The following is a 17366-nucleotide window of genomic DNA, read 5'->3' on the forward strand; positions in this document are numbered from 1 at the left end:
CAGCCTATAAGATAGTGAACGCACAGGGGTTTGAGGATGCAGACCATGGCCCCTGCCAGAAGCAGATAGAGAGTCTGAACCTTGCTCTAAGGATGGCAAAAGGCATGGTGTGCCTCATAAGCCCTGGTGCAACCCAGGTCGACTTCACAGGCAACCTGGGGAGGACGGTTCAGACACCAAAGGTAGTGCCATGGCACTACCCAGTTGAGGAGCAGGAGGGCCCACGACCAGCACCCGTAGCGCCAAGCTTTAGCGAAATCTGGCAGGGGGTGGGGGGGGGGGGGGGGGGGGGGGGCGGGGGTGGTGTGCCGGAGGTGGAATTAGGGGCAGAAGCTGAGGAGGAAAACCCCCAGCAAAAGAGGCTGGGACCAGGGCCAATGTGCCCAACCCGGCAGCAAAGGTTCAGCCCACCCGTTGGTAATGGGGATGAGGGACCCCTCCAAAACCAGTTCGTAGTTCCCCATGGCACCCAACAGCTTAGGTCCATAATGAGCCATTTAACTAAACCTGCGGCAAATGGGGATCCCTCGGTCCACTTCAGGGAAGTGGAACAAGCAGCAAGCATCAACGAGTGCAATGATGCCAAAATGCTGCTATTTTCCTTGAAGAGCAAGCTCTTCTAGTCCCTCTCTGACCAATGTAAGATGGGACAGTGTGATTATAGGGAGCTCAAGGAGGAAGCTCTTCAGGCCATGGGGGTGAATGAGGGAAGTCCTTTCTTCCAGGTAGAAAAACAGTGCAGCTCATAGGAGAACCCCCGCAGGCATTTGCAGACAGGTTGTGCCCGGTGTATAGGAGCGCATGCAGTGGGACGCCTAACCGGGCTAACCTGGACCAGGATCAGCGGGCCCACTGACTCCGTTGCCTGGTGGCAAACAGCTTGTCACAGGTCAGGGCCGAGGCAGGAATGTGGTTTGACCCAAAGAATCCCCTGCCTACCGAACTCACAGTGATCAGACAATTGATCATAGCTTACCGTAATGGTAAGGGAAAGGGCATGAAATGAAACCCGGCCAGGGTAGGAAGGAGTGGCATCAGGAAGGGAATAATCCTTCCAGCACAAAGCTCAACTGTTATGGGTGTGGGAAGAATGGACACTGGAGAAAGGAGTGTAAGAATCCTTGGAAACACAACAAGGGAAAGAACTCCTCAACCCCAGCCCAAAAGGCAGAGACAGGAATCCCTCCCGCCATGGTCGAGTCATTTTTGGACACCATGAGAACCCTATTGACTGGCCCAGGGAAGGTAGCAACCACCACCATCAGCCCCATCTAACCCACAACCCTGACTAGAGCCAGCGCAGCCTGTTTACCTGTGTTCCCTTACCTACGACTTATGGAAGAGACCCCTCGTTGAGATGGAGGTAGAAGAGGTAAAGGGGACCTGTCGGGCACGGGGAGCATCGTGTACCGTGATCCATTCGTGTAACCCCACCACCTCACCTCTATCTAACGGGATCCCATACAGTCTGTCGGGGTTGACAAAAAACAGGCTGGCTCATTTTCCATCCCGCTGACCATTCGTTTAGGAACACTACGCTCTAAGTGGACCTGTATCCTAATGAAGTGGGAAGTGGAGGGTGGAAAAGGGATCCTGGGAGCCGACTTTATTGTAGGCCATGGGATCCTAGTGGACTTGAGGAATCACTGCCTATGGGGGGCAAAAACAGGAAAGGAAGGCGGAGTATTAGTCATCCCAGGGAAACAGGGGAAGGGGACCCTGTGCACCCTGATGCCTAAAGAGGGTTATAACCTCAAGCTCATGGTCAGTAATACCCCACGGGAGTTCCAGGTATTTGTGAGAGCCCACCCAGCCACATTTGCCACACACAAACACGACTGTGGGAGGGTCAACGGGTTCGAGGTCAGTGTAGATGGGGACCCTATGGCCTGACCACAAAAGCAATATAACTTCCCCAGGGAAGCGAAGCCAGACATGGAAGCAGCCAAATCCTCCCTACTGCAAAAGGAGGTCCTGAGACCGATAGCCACCCACGTGAACTCTCCACTGTGGCCTGTTAGAAAACCGGACAACTCCTGGAGGGCCACAGTGGACTATCGGGTGCTCAACAGTAACATCCCAGCCTGTGCACCCGCAGTAGCAGCAGTAGCCGACCTGATAGGAAGTATCCCAGCATCCGCGACCACTTTCACGGTGCTGGATATCTCCAACGGGTTTTGGTCCATCCCTTTAAGGCGAGAGGATCAGTACAAGTTTGCCTTTATCTTTAAAGGGCAACAGTACACCTGGAACTATCTCCCTCCACAATAGACATGGGGGATGGTACAGATGACTGGGCAATGACTGGGGAACAACATCCTATAGTGGGTAGGAATGGGAAATGGGGAGTGCAGTGGGAACTTTAACCCCGGACCTTAAGACGGTCCAAACCCAAGACCCCGTCCTCAAGGCAGTCCTCAGTGCAGTGGCAGAAGGGAAAAGGGTAGAGGGCCTTTACAGCACAGCAGCCCTGTCTGTAAAGGGAGGCATGCTGTTTAAGGGAGAGCAATGGGTAGTACCGCAGCAGCACAGGAGGGAATTCCTTCAACTAGCCCATGAGGGTCCAGGAGCGGAAAATCCCAGGCCTGAGACCACCTGGCAGTGGGTGGAACAGGCAGGATGGTGGCCAGGACTCAGGGAAAATGTCTGCGAGTTCTGTGCCAGCTGTCTGGTGTGTGCTGCTAACAACCCTGACCCACACAAAAGGAAAGTACCTATGGGACACATCAGGAGGGTAGAGGGACCATGGCAGTCGATCCAAGTCGACTACACCAGCCCCTACCCACCACCCAGGGAGGCTATAAGTACTGTCTAGTCTTGGAGGATGTGTTCACAGAGTGGGTAGAAGCCTTCCCCTGCCGAACAGCTACGGCTCTGAGTACATCCAGGATCCTGGTCAGGAAGGTGTTCTCATGATGGGGGCTACCACCGAACATGGAGTCCGACCAAAGGAGCCACTTTACCGGGCAGGTCATGCAGAATACCTTTATGGCAATCAGCATAGAGGGGAAATGGCATGTTGCACACAACCCACAGTCCTCAGGGATTGTAGAGAGGATGAACAGAACCTTGAAAGAAAGGCTGAGGAAAGAGACGGTAGACTCACCTAGAAAGTGGGTAGAAGTCTTACCATTGGTCCTAATGGGGATCTGAGCCAGCCAGTCAAAAAGCACGGGGTGTTCCCCACACGAGCTCATGACTGGTAGGGTTATGCACACCCCCACCCATGTACTAGCCCCGATGCTCACGGAGGGTCAGCTCAGAGAGGTGAACCGGGACAGCTTCGTCAGGAATCTGTTTGAACACCTTAAACAGGTTCACTGGCAGGCTGCTAGCAACGTGGGAAAACAGCATCGGAGTAACCGTGTGCTGCTAGAACCCCGTACGCACCACGAGTGGGAGATAGGGGATCAGGTTATGGTTAGGAATTTTGCTCGGGTAGGCAGTCTAGAACCGTTATACATGGGACCCTACAGCATTGTAGATAAGGCAAACCCCACGGTATACGCCATAAAGCTGCCTCAGCACACCACATGGTTCCACGTTAACCAATGTAAGTTCTTTAAATCCGAGAGAAGGGAACAGCCAGTTGGGGCAAGGCCTGAGGATAAAAATCTTCAGCCTGCAGCAGGAGCAAACTCACAGACTGCACAAGGAGGTGCAGTGGCTTGTTTTAAGGGAAAAGCCATCCCACCCACCATTTGCGACACTCCCCCGCTCATCTGGGACTCAGACGAGGCGGGACCTGAGGGCAGAGAGTTACCTGCCGCTGACACAGGTTTAGAAGAGGTACGTCCTGAGGATAGAAATCCCCAGCCAGCGGCAGTGGAGATTCCACAGACCGCACCAGAGGGGACAGTGGCTCGGTGTGAAGACCCACCAGCCAGAAAACCGCCCACCCTCCAGAGTCCCTAAAAGGTCCCCACGAACGCCACAGCCAAAGAAACCGTGGTCACTGACTCCCCAGTTTAAAAGGGCAGCCCCTCAAGTCAGGGATCGATCCGAGGTCAGAGGTCCCCAGCCAGCAGCTGCATTGTTAAGTTTGGGTGTTTTAGTTAAATTTTAAATAAGGTTTAAGTATTATTGTTTAAGAGTGTTTGTATTGAGTCGAGGTCGCAAGACTCGACTATGCTTTACCTAAGCCAGCGAATCTGTTTGGAATCTGGCTATATATGCTCTAACGTCTCCCTCCAGAAAGAATTTCGATAGGATGGGGGGCATACTCCTACTCGTCCTGATAGGAATGGCCAATGGGAGGCGAGGTGACATGGAGGACTCCCACATTTTTGGGTGCTCAGGGGAGAGAGCACCGGCTGTGACTGTGAGGGGCAGCGAAGGTGATGTAGAGGAGGTCACTACCTACTCCCATGTGGGAAGATGTCCAGGGTGGCTGGGATCTAACTCTATCCGATACTCCAGTCAGACCGGGTTCACCTACAGGGAGGCCTCCCTCCCCTGCCCCAGCAAACAGGCTGTGGCCACATGGGTCGGGGTCACTGAGGGGAAACGCGTGTGCCTGACCTGCAAAGGACAGATTCCCCTGGGAAGGTGGTGGTGGTTCAGGAAGCTGAGCAGAGACATGGGGGATGGTACAGCTGACTGGGAGTGACTGAGGAACGACACCCATCGGACCATTACCAGGAACCACGGGGGAGGTGGGGGGGGGGCGGTGATCGTGCGCTGGGACAAGTGGTGGAAATCGGAACAGGGAATCTATGTCTCCATGTGGGGATCGCGGAAGACCTGCCCCACGGGCGTATCCATTATCTTTTCCGCAGCATGGCTGGACAAGGGGAAGGGGGTGGAATGGGATTCCCACCTATACACTTGCATAACCCCATCCCCTCCAGCCTCAGTTAAGGCCACTGAACTCATGGAACGTGCCCAAAAGCCCCTGCCCACTGCCCTGACAGTAAGGACACATATGGAGATGTGCCCGGCCACCACCAAGGGAACAGGGAATGGGCTGGTACTAGTGCCGACCGAAAAGGTGCTATACCAGGGGGTACATTACACGGTAGCTTCCGTGATTCTAAACCTCACAGAGGCAATTACCTGAGTGGTGCCCCAAGGAGACAGAACAGCTATACCAGGCCCTGTTAAGAGAAATGTTCAGGGAATTCTACGAGTTCGATTTTGCCAATGTAGACAAAACAGAACTGTACACTACCCACACTGAGTACTTCAGCAATGCGGGGAGACAAAGAAGGGGAAGCTGGAATGATGTTTTCACAGCATATAATACAGGATCCTCTGTGATAAACAGTCTGGATGACATAGAATTACAGACACAAATAAACAGTTTAAAAACACAATTACGAAAAATCTTACAGAGGAGAACACAGTGATAGGCTCAGAGCTACACGAGGACCAGGCCATGACGATCCATTGAAAGGAGATTATTGCTGAGTTGGAAAGGCACGCCAAAACAGTGAATGCACTCATTCGAGAGGATAGGAAGGCACCAGACCAGGCTGCACAGAATGAGGTGTGCGTGCTGTATGGGGCATGGTTGCTGGGCGAGGGCCGCAGCAACCTGGAGAAGTTAAAGCATGGTTTAGTCCCCTCCTGGATCAGCAACATGCACCTCGCAGCCCTCCACCCATTTGAGAATTCACTAAGCCCTTGTCAGTTCCGCCCAGCCTCTGAAGCCTACCCTGTCCCAGTAGATTGTGGGCGCTCCTACCACACCATCATGGGTATAGTAGTGAGCATGCCGGTCATGGATGGAACAGCCTGACCTGCACCAGTACATTGGGTGGAGAACAATGGAGTCATTCAAGGGGGTGCACACATCCGTTTTGCAGCGGTCCCACCTTGCGTCATAAAGTGGGAGCACATGATGACAGGTACAGACCTCTCTGGGTCCTGGAACTGGGGAGCACACGTAGTACTCTGTCCCCAGCATTTGAACGCCTATTCCAGAACACAGTGCGGGTTTAAAATTGCTGGTGCACGGCCTATAAACCGAACCATGGAGGTAATGGCACAAGGCCATATTCCCCCACAGGTAGCATATATAGGGTGTGGGACATATTGTGTCACCACAAGTGCGCCACACTACCAGCTTGGACAGCACATCCAGTGTCCGGTAAGTGACAGCAGTTTTTGTTTTAAACCCAAGGCAGAAGTTCAAATAGCCCAGGAACAGATTGTCCCCATTCCTGAACCCTCCACTGTTCACCTCACTGTTAGGGAAAACATTACCAACCTGCAGAGCTCTGTCACATATTTCAGTTACGAAATTCCCCCTCTACCAGAACATCTTACTAAAGTACTAAAGGCTGTAGAGTTATCACAAAAGTATTTCTATACTTTAGAAGAGAAAACACACGAGATAGAGGGAGAGATTCAAGGTATCACATTCCCACCCTGGTGGGACATTTTCAAAAACAAAGAGGTCCTTTCATGGGTCAGAATGGCTTCCCACATCCTCATGGTTTGCCAGCTGGGAATAGTGTTGTACCTGTTGTGCAAGGGAAAAGACAAAATCCTAGAGTTCCAAAACAAAAGGACCTGAAAGAGGCATTATGCTAAGGTGAAGGGAGATACATCTGTTTGAACCTTTCATATATTTTTTTTTTGTGTGCCTGAAAAAAGATGGTTGCTTTTTTTGTGTTCGGTTATTTTTAAGAAAGACTTTTACGTGTTGTTTTCTTTTAGTAAAGATGTATGTGCACCAAGTGGGGTGTTGGACCCCCTAAATGTTTGGATGTATGCAAATAACTGTATTTTGCCTATGCATGCTTACGTACACCACATTTTAAAGAATGGGGAATGTATGTGTCATGAGATCTTAGATAGTAATTACAGGGGAAGATTGACTCTGGAGGGTTGGGAATTATGTTTCTTTTTTCCAGTATGATACTTGAAGCAAGGTTTAAGTATCATGAGGGTGGCTGAAGGGTTCTCAAAATTCCCACATTTTTCATATCATCAACAAGGATATGACTTATGGACTTTTATGGCAGAGGACCCAACTGCTGAGTTAAGTGTAGAACCCTGCAGACAGGAGACTAGGCCCATGAAGGCCTGGGACTGGACATGCACGGGCTTGTTAAGAGCAGTGTGGATTGCTGCCTGAAGCCAGAAAACAAGAGGAGACAAAATACGCATTCTTCCCTTTAAAACAATCAACCCAGAGAAAGACTTCATCTTACATGAAATTAAAACCCATCAAAATCTTGCATAAATAATTGCTACTAACTACTAAAGCAGGAAGGCAGCAATCAATGCACTTATGCGAATCTATCAATACTCCACATATGCAATGGCTTTCAGTTCAAGACTAGTTACGGGGACAGGAAGACAATGATAAACATCATGCAAGCCCATTAAAACCAATGAGACAACAATCACCTGAAGAAGCCCACCAAAATCAGACGAAGAGCTAACCTTGATTTGGATTGAGATAAGAAATTCGAAAAAACAGTATAACTGGGCCACCAATTACAAGGGGGAGGAGGGGTGAGCAGTTTTGGAGTGGTTGAAGCAGGGGGAGGTAGCTGAGCCAAGTGGAGGGAGGAGGTCTGGAGGTTTGCAGGCCCGCAGGCAACATAACGGCGAGGGGCAAGGGGTGGCAGGCTCAACCGAAGACAAGGCCGCAACCGCAGCCCTCCACGAAGATCAACCACCCACAACCGTGCCCTCCACCCAACTGAGGAACCTTCACAGATTCCACAGACCAGGACCACGTGGGGACAGCAGGCCCCAGAGGACACAAAGAGCGTTCCCCAAAACTGCAACCGGCTTACCTGGCTGGATTTCGAACTGTCAAGGAACCCTGGTTGGTGAGCATGATCCCTGACCTCTCCTAGTTCAATTTAGGTAGGTTTTGGGGGTGGGACAAGGGTAAGGGGATTAGTGGCGTGATTTTCCCTCGTTATGCCCTGTGTTTCCCATTCTTAATTCAGTGTACTTTGTAGGTCTGTATAATATCAGTGTAATCCTAATGTTATAAGTTCATTTGTGACTTCAATAAACCCAGTTTTTTTTTCTTTTCTTGCACCAAAACCAGTTGTCTGCTGCACTTTGTCATGACCCCCAAATAAGTACAAGGTCTAGAACCCAGGGAGTGGGAGCAATTCGGACCGCTCAGAAGTCAGAGGTGAAGCTGACACACATCACCAAAGCCTACAAAGTCACTAAAGCAGCCTTCTGTCATCACCCTCTGTCTCCTACAACTAAGCCAATTTTGAATCCACCTTATCAAATAACCCCATATCCCATGTGCATTTGCCTTCTTTATAAGTCTCCCATGTGGGACCTTGTCAAAGGCTTTGATGAAATCCATATAATCTACATCAACTGCACTCGCCTCATCTACACATCTGGTCACCTCTTTAAAAAATGATGTTCTTCAAATTCAGATGTTTTGACACCAGCTGCTTGCAATAAATGATGGACTGACATTGGGAAAATGGTCTTCAGCTTTACAAAGCTCACAAGCTCTTAAATTGCCCCTAACATTGTTGGTGCCTCAACCATAAAAATAGAAAGTAGTTTGCAAAATTAGCTTACTGAATAATTTTTATCTTTAGTGACACGGTGCAAATTCTTAAACAATATTCCCAAACATTGCTAGTTGAGGTTGGGCTTTAAAAAGACCTGACTTATGCAATGTCAGAAAAATACATATAACTCTTGATATTTGCTTCAGCATTGCTGTTCAAATCCAAGTCTCTCTCCTTTGAGATTCAATATTTGTTATCACAGTTGATTTATTTGGGCTTATTAGCAACATCAGGACTTTGCCTTTGGAAGAAAGCATTTTCCATACAGATCTTGCTCCATGTGACTTTATACAAGACATTACTCTTAATCTTTGCTGTTTCAATTTTATTTCACTTAAAATATTCCACTTTTTCCAGGTTTGAATACTTTATCCACTCGGGAGACCTCCCAGGAGTAGTTGCACAGCGAAGACCATGACACCACCTATCTCCGATGCTTTCAACCTGAAATAAGCATACACTGATGGAAAAACAGAGGGGACAAGAAGGAAATTGGCCCTTAGAAGTTTTTGTATAGTGCACACTTCCTCTTATTCATGCCCCTTCACAATTGTTAATACTGCTGCTGTTATGTAAGTGTATCTTCCAACTCATCATAAGCAATAACGCTAGAGATCTGCTTTTATGAATATCTTAAATTATGTTTGTTATAGATGGTATTAGGCTCTCTGTTCTAATGATTTTATGGCTGCTCAAATCTCATTTTCATCATCTATAAACGATTAAGATTCTTCAATCATGCCACAGCTTCACAATGTGCTCCCTGGAATCTTTTACTACCTTCATGAAAATCTACATCTGTGCATTGGTTATTTTAATCAATCATTTTCAGGAACTCTTTTTTATAAGATGAATTGCACTGAGGTCACTAAATGTTGGCACTTTGAAAAGTAATTCCAAGTGTCTCCAGAAAGAGAGGGAATCAATCGAATTTACTTGTTCTTATTATACTCCAGTGTATACACACACACACACACACACACACACACACACACACACACACACACACACACACACACAATTGTATAGAGTAACACAATATAAATTTCACCTGAAATTTTACTAACAAACATGACGGGCAAGATTCATGATTTTGGGTTGGGGCCCCAACACTGGAGGTCAAACGGGTGTCCTGAACCTGCACCGTTTGTGGAACAGTCAACTGGTATTGATTCTCCCAGAATTGGCCAATTAGTGGCCAGAGGGCTTGCTCACAGTCCAATTAAGAGCAGCAGACCGGCTCCTGAACCTGGAGGACAAACAGGAGGCCCTCCAGCATGGAAGGAGCTGTAAACTGCCTTTGCAGGCGAGGGACAGAGTCTTCATCTTGAGGTGCTCGTGCTAATTGGCCACAGCAGCCGGGCCACCATTGTGGGAAGGAAACCCCTCCACAGGGCAGCCTGTGGTCGCAGATGGCAGCAGGGAGGGCTTCAAAGCCACTGGGCAGATGGCCTGTTCCTCAATGCCACCGGCTGATATGAAAGTTCCAGTTGGCCTCTGATAATTGACCTTTGACTCAACTTTCGTCTTTCCCCTTTCCTCCCGTAGCCCTTCCACCCCCGATCCTAACTCTGGGAAAATTGCCTGGTGTTGTAGCAAACTGGCACATCAACCAGCAGCATGAATTTACACATCCACCCTGTTCTGTGCTCGCCCCCATATGACGTAGAAAATTCTGCCTGACATCTGCCTTATGCTGTATTGCAGCACTTCAAAAAATTCACTTTTTTTTCCCTTCAATGGTGAGCACCTTCTTTGGACTCTTACATGAACCCAATTGACCCCGACTTGTAGCTTGCTTTCATTGTGTCCCCTGAAATCCAAAAGGTGTGGTTTTACTGCAGGGAAAAAATACATTATATCCTTGCGCCACAAGGAATCTGAACCTGTTGAAAATGCACATTTGATTTTTCAACCAACAATAAAGCAATACTTTTCTTGGAAATTTCAGCTGGATCTTTTTTGAAACAGGTTTGAATAAACATTTGTTATGGCCGTGTGGTTAATGGTAATGGAATATCTGCCAAACCAAGTGCAAGAGTATATGATCAGTCCTCAAAGGGTACATTTCCTCGAGGCAGTCCGGCACTTCTCCACAAACCATTATAGAGGCATCAGTAGCTACAATTTGCTCATTTGAATTAGCACATAGAAATAGAATAGTATACTTTTCAAAAAAAAAGCAAAACTATTTGGTGAAAGCAGTAGCTGGATTGGTCTGAGTACTGGAATATCACTGCTGACTTAAAGCTTATAGCTAACTGTATTTGCATAGGTCTTAAGATTCAAAACAAAATGACTGTAATTAAATGATGATGGCACAGTGTGACAAATGAAAAACAGCTCTGAGCCAATCTTCACATTTAATCTTCGTAATAAGCTATAAAGATCACTTGGTATAATCATCAACAATTTTCATTTAAATAGTGCCTTTAACATAGATAAGCACTTCCCAAGGAACTGCACAGAAAGTGTAAGGGTAAAGACTGTCAGCTGTGGCTCAGTTGATAGCATTCTCACCTCCGGGTGAGAAGGTTGTCAGTTCAAGTTCCACTCCGGAGACCAGAGCATAAAAATCACTTCAGTGCAGTATTAAGGGAGTGCTACACTGATGGAGGTGTCGTCTTTCGGAGATGTTAAACTGACACTATATCCATGCAAGAGGTTCAAGGTCGCATAGTTCTATTTTGAAGAATCAAAGAGATACCCTTATATGTGTATCTCGCTATCATCACCTCTTTAAAAGACGATCACCTGGTCATTAAAACATTGATGTTTGAGGGTGTATGATGTGTGCAAGTTGTTTGACGTGTTTTCGACATCACAACAGTGACTATGGCTCAGTCACTTCAAATGAAACTTCATTGGCTGTGAAGCACTTTGACACATGCTAAAAACTTGCAAAGCATTATATAAATGCAAGTCTTTCTCTTTTTATTGGATGCTGAGTCAAAAATGAGATGGAAGGAACTGTTACCAAAAGCTTGGTCAAAAAGGGTCACAAGAGAGAGGCTCTTAAAAGAGGAGAGTGAGGGGAAAGGGTTTAGGGAGAGAAATCATGATCAAGGTAACTTGGTCAACTGGAGGAATATGCACCAAAGCACTGGAGGAGATTACAAGCTAGGGTGGGCATGGGGGAATTTAAACACAATGATGAAAATGTAAAACTTGTAGCATTGGAGAATCCAAGATCCAATGTAGGTCAGTGAGGAGATAGATGATGGTGCAAGATAGAATATGAGTTATTGAGTTTTGGATGAGCTGAAGTTGATGCCGGCAGGGGGCGGGGCGGGGGGGGGTTGGTGGAGCAAGATGGGAGGCAAACCAGGGGATCATCAAAATAATGGAGTTTGAAAGTGACAAAGTCGTGAATTAGGGTTTCATTGGCAGATGGGGTAATATGGGCAAAAGAGGACAATGCTGGAGGTGGAAGAAGTTGTGTTTCTCATGGAGATGACATGGCATTGGAAACTCAACAGTGGGGCAAACAAGACGTTAAGAGTACATGTAATGTAGTTCAGCCTGAGACACTGGCTGTGGAGGAGGATGGAGTTGGTTCTGAGGATATATGGGTTTGTGGTGATGGGCGTAACTAAACTCATCCAAGAGAGAATGCAGAGAGGCAGTGAATGACCAAGAAACAGAGAGGTAGATCTGGATGTCACCAGCATACATATCAAAGCATACTTGTGGAATGTGTCAGTAAGGTTTCCTAAGGTGATGTTGCAAAGGTGAGAAAAGAAACCATTAATAGAGATGCTTTGACTACAATCAGGTAGCCAAGAATGGAATCAAGCAAGGACAGTCCCACAGAGAAGCAGCACTGGGGAGGACAGTGTGGTCCATAACTAAGAAAGCAAAAACATCAAAACATGAAACCATCAAGGGAGATCTGCTTTAATATTTGAGAAATCAATGATGAGTCCACAACTCAAAGTCTTTTACAGGGTATGTTCTTTTCAGAAGATACCAAGGATATAATTATGGAATTTGAGATTTCATTGTACTCCTTTGCTATGGTGACTCTGTGTTTGGTTATTGCAATCCATCACATGACAATCAGGTAGAAAAGTTGAAAAACAGAAACAGCATTTTATATTGTTTAGAGAATGACCTTCCTTTTCCTATTCTTTATTTCGTACTTCTCTTGTCCTCCTCTTTCCTGGCCTTTGGTTTACAGTTTTCAATGGGAGTAAGTAGCATTTTATATCCTAATCATCATTCATCTTTAGCTTTGGTCATCTCCTCTAAACAGCTTGTGCCTTCTATAAAATCCACCCCAAAGCTAAACCTGAAGAATTAATGGAAGTTAGTGATAAATAGTTACATATCACCAGCCAAATTATTTTATTGCAGGTGACTGATAAATTGCAAGTTTCCTCCATCCCAATTCTACCTGAAGAGTTTGGCCTTTCCTTCTTCGGACCTTCAATGGATTTTACAATCTGATATATGCAAATTGAAATATTGTGTGTAGCTAACATACTGGTAATTACCTTCCTTGTATGTGAAACTGTGCAAATGTCTTAATATAGGCTCTTAACAAAACCGCCAGAGACATTTTAGGCTATGCTCAAAAAATGAGACCATTGGAAATACTGCAAAGTTTTTGGCTATTATTCACCAATTTTGTTATATCTACTTTCTTGTCATTGACATCCAGATAAAAATACAGCATACATTTTGAAACTAATCTCTAAAGGATTATTTTTCTTTCCAAGAATGGGGTGGAGGAAAACCCGTAATTTACATCTGCAAAGAAAGTGAGTCCTTCAGAAAGGGGTTAAGCCAGATACAGACCAGAAAATAACAGGAATAAAAAGAAAACACATGGATTGAGAAATAACAATCAGTCCAACACATTTCAGGCAATGTTCATGTTATCTCAGGGATTCCAGTCCACCCACAGGCAGAATTCTGACTTGAGAAATTCTAAGTGCTTAATTCCAAAAACAAAATCCAGCAGGACTCATTACAGGACAAAGGAAGGCTATGTTGTCATGTCTATGTCTGCTTTTTGTTAGATATAGTAATTAAAGCTAGACCCACTACTTTCCAATCTCTCAATGTCCCTGTATCTTCACCTGCTTCAAATGTTTACCAATTTTGACTCAAAAGATGCAATGGTCTCTGCCTTACCATAAGGAATAGTTGGAGGCAATTTACACACCAACAAACCACTGCCCGCAGAAATTTCTCCAAACCTTTCGAGTAACAATTTTCCATCAATGGTCCCTCAGCCCTAAAGCCCCAGACAAATGAAAAAAATATTTGCCTTTTTCACTCTTGATAATTTCTTTTTTTTTTTAATTGTCATTAAATCTTCTCTTAGTCTTCTCAATTTCAGTATTAACAGTCCCATTTTGTCAAGCCTCTCCTTGGAACTAGAGTTTTCATTCTGTACAATATCTTAGTGAATCTACACTGTACACTTGATGGTTGTGGTGGCCTTTCTGAAAAGAGTTCAAAGAACTGTCACAATATTGTAACTGTGGCAAAACTATCACTCCATACAAATTTAGATTACTTGTTCCATATTGCACTTTATGTTCCCCAGCACAAAACAAAAAAAAATACTGCTGGCCATTTTTCTGGTCTTTTTTTTTTAAAAACCACCACTCACATTTTCTAGGTCTCTATGTTCACCCACAACCTTCAGCATATTCCATTGAGCGTGCACTCCCATTCTTTGTTTTCCCTCACACTTGTCTATGTTTGGTGGTACATGCCACCTGTCTACCTTGTCCGCTAACCTGTGCGCGTGTTCCTAAAGCCTTTTACTAACTCCTAGCTGTTTGCCTAAGCTCCTACGTCTGCATCTTCAACAAATTTCAAGCTTGTGGCCCCTATGCCAAGTACAAATCATACATAGGAGAAGACAGGTTGGACACAGCAGTGACCCCAGAGGCAAACCACTCCAAATTTGAGGAATTTAAGTATATTAATATTAGTACAGAAATAACGCTACATAAATTAATGGGACTAAAAAACTAACAAATTACCAGGACAATGATGGACTATATCCTAGGGTTTTAAAAGAAGTAGCTGCAGAGATATTGTACACATTGATTTTGATCTTCCAGAATTCCTTAGATTCTAAACACAACCCCACAAATCAAGAAAGGAGGAAAGAGAGAAAACAGCAAATAATAGGCCAGTTAGCCTATTATCAGAGTGAAAGCAAAAATGCTAGCATGTATTACAAGGGACATGTTACGATTAAGCAGAAATTTATGAATGGGAGATTGTGTTCAACAAAACTGTTGAAGCTTTTTGAGGCTGTAAATAGTAAGACGGATAAGGGGGAACAAGTGGATGTAGTGTATTTGGATTTTCAAAAAGCATTTGATAAAATTTTGCACAAGAGGGGAGATTAAGGGTTAGTCGATAAAAAGCAGAAGATAGGAATAAAAGGGTCATTTTTGGGTTGACAGGTTGTAACTAGAGGGGTACAACAAAGATCAGTACCTCAGCCATTCAATCTATATCAAATGACTTAGGCAAGTGTAATGCATCAAAACTTGCTGACAATGCAAAGTGAGGTGGGAAAGTAAGTTGCAAGGAGGATGCAAAACATTTACATAGGTTAAGTGAGTGAGCAAGAATGTGGCAGATGAAGTAATGTGGAGAAATAGGGAAAATAGAAAAGCAGAATACTTTTTGAATGGCAAGAGACTGGGAAATGTTGGTATTCTCAGAGACCTGTGTCCTTGTTCATGAATCACAGAGTTAGTATCCAGGCATAGCAAGTAATTAGGAAAGAAAATTATATGTTAGCCTTTATTATAAAAGGGATTGGAGTATAAGAGTAGTGAAGACTTACTGCAATCATATAGGGCTTTGGTGGCACCACATTTGGAGTACTGTCCTCAGTTTGGTGTCCTGACCCAAATAAAGATATACATCCCATAAAATAGTTTAAAAAGGTGAGTGCCAGCATTTGTAGCCCATCCCTAACTGCCCTTGAAAAGGTGGTGGTGAGCTGCCAAGCGAGTGCAATGAAGGTTTATTAGACTGATTCCTTGGATGAAGGGATTGCCCTATGAAGAAAGATTGAGTAGATAGGCCTTATATTGCCTAGAGTTTTAAAAAGAAGCGAGGTGATCTCAGTGAAACATATAATATGCTTAAGGGGCTTGACAGGGTAGAAGCTGGAAGGATGTTTTCTCTGGCTGGGGTGTCTAGAGGTAGGGGTTACCGTTTCAGAAAAGGGGTCAGCCATTTGGAACTGAGATGTGAAGAAACTCCTTCACACAAAGGGTTAGAGTATTTGAAATTCCCCACTGCAAAGAGCTGTAGCTTGGTGACTGAGTATATTCAAGTCTGAGACTGATAGGTTTTTAGATTCTAAAGGAATCAAGGGATATGACAGTTGTGGGGGAAGGTGTAGCTGAAGTAAATGATCTGTTAAATCTTATTGAATGGTGGAGAAAGCTCAAGGGACTGAATGGCCTACTCCAGCACTTATTTCTTATGTTCTTAGGTAGTTAAATTATTTATCCATCCCGAACCACATTCTGCTGTGGTCTATAGGTACCCTCCACAAAGCCAGCAGCTTCTCATTTAAGTATTTAAGTCTAGGATAATCTCTATAACTTCCAATTCCATTCATGAGCAAATATTTATCTAGCACCACATAGAACAATTTACAGTAATGAATACAGCAACTGGCTTTCTTCTGATCCACTACTCTGCAGGGGAAAAAAATTCTAACCTCAAATTTTACCCAGGTTTCTGGTCATGGTTGCGCACAAAAAGCATTCTGTGTTTTGAAAGGGCTTTCAGAGGGTGTGCCCAGTGGGGTCTGTGCTATTTGCAAAAGCGATTGTCAACTGCCAGACAGCTTTGGCTATGCGTTCTTACTTTCTGGTGGTTGTGGATATTATTATGGGAAAATGGGAACAGTTTGCACACTCGCTTCCAATTAGGGAATAGCACTGTTGCTGTTGAGAGTCAGAAATGCAGTGAATGACAGCTGGCAGCAACATGAGTGAGAACATGTTAGAAAGTAGTCCATGTATTGTCACAGCTTTATCATAGGATATAATGAAATATGACTCATTAAAGTCTGTCTAGCAGGAAATATTTATGAAAAACACATGGAAATTAATTTTGATATCATGAATAGGCAGTGGTGGCTTTATATATATATATATGTATGTAAGAGAATGAGAAACTTTAATATCCTGGAAACAAACTGCAGCAAAGAGGGAAGAGGGAATGTTTAAATAAGTCAACAAAAAGGTAATATTGACTGCTTCTTACAATACTTGAATCACAATACAGTACCACTGCCAATGATCCCTCAAATGGCTCTTTGCTGTATGCAGCCTGTTTGTTGCACCATGGTTCCTATAAGGTTGCTGTGCAGTCATGCATGCACATATTAAAGGGAACGTTGGCTGTTCCTGTCTTGTTCACTGCCTCTGCAGCCACATGGTTTAGCGGGAACATTGACCAAAGCTACATTAAATTAAGTATTGACCTGCTCACTTAAAATGATTGGTAATCTGGGAGTGTTGAACATGAGAGTTAAAAAGTAATCACTGAATAGGTTTATTCGATATCATAATTAAGGTTAAGGGTAAAAATAATAAGACAGTAACGTACAATTGCTCAGAAAGGAAATATTGGGATATAGGGAAGGTTTAGAGTGAGTCTCAATGGAAAATAACTGAAGCATTTTTAGACTACACTAAAATATGCTGAAAGGAAACATAGCACAACGGCCAGGTACAAAGATAAAAGATAAGCTTTAAAAAAACAATTTACTTTTACACTTTATGATTTGTTACAGCCACATGGAACTTAAAATGTTACTGAACTGTGGAAAGAATTTTGTTTTAAAACTGT

The 17366-nt window shown here is 44.8% G+C and overlaps 1 protein-coding gene across 3 annotated transcripts in view; it reads right to left on the reverse strand.

Moving 5' to 3' along the window:
* Positions 1–17366, reverse strand: part of kcnt2 (potassium channel, subfamily T, member 2) — a 789028-nt gene that overhangs the window by 674804 nt on the left and 96858 nt on the right. The gene's annotated exons all lie outside the window — the stretch shown is intronic.

The sequence above is a fragment of the Carcharodon carcharias genome, chromosome 16 (assembly GCF_017639515.1).
Source record: "Carcharodon carcharias isolate sCarCar2 chromosome 16, sCarCar2.pri, whole genome shotgun sequence".
Lineage (NCBI taxonomy): Eukaryota > Metazoa > Chordata > Chondrichthyes > Lamniformes > Lamnidae > Carcharodon > Carcharodon carcharias.